The sequence below is a fragment of the Oncorhynchus kisutch genome, linkage group LG15, assembly GCF_002021735.2.
Source record: "Oncorhynchus kisutch isolate 150728-3 linkage group LG15, Okis_V2, whole genome shotgun sequence".
Lineage (NCBI taxonomy): Eukaryota > Metazoa > Chordata > Actinopteri > Salmoniformes > Salmonidae > Oncorhynchus > Oncorhynchus kisutch.
Window position 1 is genome coordinate 87,737,763 of NC_034188.2, and position 2,602 is coordinate 87,740,364.

The 2,602-nt window shown below is 44.3% G+C and overlaps 1 protein-coding gene across 2 annotated transcripts in view; it reads left to right on the plus strand.

Annotated features, from left to right (window-relative positions):
• The first annotated feature begins 624 nt into the window (after positions 1–624).
• Positions 625–2,602, plus strand: part of LOC109884214 (protein-tyrosine sulfotransferase 1-like) — a 90,032-nt gene continuing 88,054 nt past the window's right edge. The window contains exon 1 of one of the 2 annotated variants that reach the window (XM_031791252.1): positions 625–846. The gene's annotated coding sequence lies outside the window, so the exon portion shown is untranslated. The remainder of the gene's footprint in view (positions 847–2,602) is intronic. The other variant, XM_031791253.1, reaches the window with a different exon arrangement.

The window sequence follows — 2,602 nt, forward strand, 5'->3', positions numbered from 1 at the left end:
AGAGCAACAAAACCTCATGTACAACTGGAGACCTAAACCTGGCAAAACATCAAACAACTCGGTTGAGGTTTAGCCTGTAATATAGTGTGATTGATTACTCATTTAATTCACTTGATTAAAATGTCATAATATACTAAAACTCAAAATGATCTTAAATGATCTTGTGTGAATATGCACTTTAACATTATTTTTCCAGGAACATCTGTAGCCTATAATTAGACTGACAACGTTGTGGTTGTGGACTCAAATCATTTGAAGAGTAAATCAATTATTACATTTGTATTTATCTAAATAAAATGTACTGTTAGCTTTGTAATACTCCGATATTTTTGCAGTGAGCTGTCGCACCAATATTTAAAATGGAGTCCACTGTCTCTTTAAAAGCGTGGGTACATTCTAACCCCACCCTTCAAATCCTTTAACCAATCATCTACCATGACACATTATGAATCGTCTTCTGCGGGTGGTCCAATCGCAAACCGGCTTGCAATTCCAGGCCACCAAGGGCATATTCATTACATTCATTCTGTTGCAAAACGTTTCTAAAACGGAAGCAAATGGAAGGAAACGGGGCGGGACCTACCTGAGGTTATCCAATAGAAACTTTCGGTTTCGTAGCAAAACGCAACTGTTTGGACTAATGATTACACCAGACTCTAGTAAAGTAAGGGTGACGCGTTTGCAGCGATACAATTGAAAAGAAAGCAGTAACAAGTAATCTTGTGTGTCGGATCAGTGGAACAACAAGGGAGCAAATTGAACGGATGGAATTTACGAGTAACGGTGTTCACCTATGAGATAAGCAGCTTGATCAACTCTCTCCCGCGGTGGATCCTCTACATTTAGGTGGGTGTTTTATATTTTATCAAAGGAAAGAAGATTGCGACAGTGGAGACATGTTCCTCTCTTTCTTCTCCCTTTGCTCTTCTCTTCCAGCATCAGCGCCGCTAACCGCGACTGTCTACTTAGTAGGCTACCAATCACTGCACATTCTGAGCATAACTCATTCGGAAGTATTTTTTTACAATGTCGTTTTTAGCTCCGATCCGTCTATAATTCGTCATTCTTTGACATGCGCTGACAGCTTTGCATCACTGTAGAAACGTTTTAGCACGTGCCGTCCGGTGTGTGAAGGCTGAACATGTATCACGTCTTGGCATAACAATAAACATGATCTGTCAAGCCCACGTCAAATAGACAACTACATTGATCCAGGGTTTTGTCTCCGTATTGGAAGTAACGTGTTTTTAAACAGAACATTTTACGTAGTCTATAAATAATGAGTGTATCTTCAAAACAATGGTAACTGTTGATGTGTGCACAACTAAACAGCACACATTGCTAATAATAATGATGATGATGATGATGGGAGGGGGTGGGGGGGCTCCACCTATGTATCTGTAGCGGAGGGTTGTGTAAACGGAACACTGACACAGGTTCCGCAGGTAATTCACGTCGTTCGTTTTTTTAATTACCTTGGATATGTCCACATCAGATGATATTGTGTATGTAGACTATTGATGTGGAATCCTTACTGGTCAGCATTGCACAGGATTTATGTTGATTTATGTATGCAGACGTGATGATGTGTTAAACTGTTCCAAGGGGATGACTCCTACACTTGACCTTCAAGGCCTAAATGGAGCCTAATTGCTTAAGACCAATCTTTTTGAACCCCGGTAAGTAGTTCCACCTCTGCTGATTGCTGATCGCAAAACATCGGTCTGCAGTAACCATAACTGTAGGAATGGGCTTAACATCAATGCGTTTCTGTGTTTCCATTGCAGCCCATTCCTACAGCTGTTGACAAAACTTCTCATTTCTCTTTGTCATGTTGAAAAGAAATGTGGATGCCAGATATTTTGGTGTCCTCCAGTTCACTCTCTACTAGCAATGGCCCAAAGACCAAGAAGGGAGGATGAGAGAATAGCTATTTGTGTGGTTATTATAGAATAAATAGGATTCATATTACAACGTGTTTTGAACCGATGGTTGTTATAGCGATGGAACTCTTGGTAGAAAGTGGTTGATTTGATTTGTTTCATAGACGGAGACTCTTTTTCTATGGTGTGTTTATTTATATTCTGGTGACATGGTACCCCACGCAGCCCGTACCCCACGCAGCCCGTACCCCACGCAGCCCGTACCCCACGCAGCCCGTACCCCACGCAGCCCGTACCCCACGCAGCCCGTACCCCACGCAGCCCGTACCCCACGCAGCCCGTACCCCACGCAGAGCGTACCCTACGCAGCCCGTACCCTATGCAGCCCGTACCCTACGCAGCCCGTACCCCACGCAGAGTGTACCCCACGCAGAGTGTACCCCACGCAGAGTGTACCCCACGCAGCCCGTACCCCACGCAGCCCGTACCCCACGCAGCCCGTACCCCACGCAGCCCGTACCCCACGCAGCCCGTACCCCACCAGCCCGTACCCCACGCAGCCCGTACCCAACACTACTTTAGATAATGCTAGTCAGAGCAATGTAAACTAAACATCATTTTTAGATAAACACTCTCAAACTTTTTCAGCTAGTTGGTCCATCAAAATGGGGTGGCAGGTAGTCTAGTGGTTAGAGGAGACAGGTAGTCTAGTGGTTAGA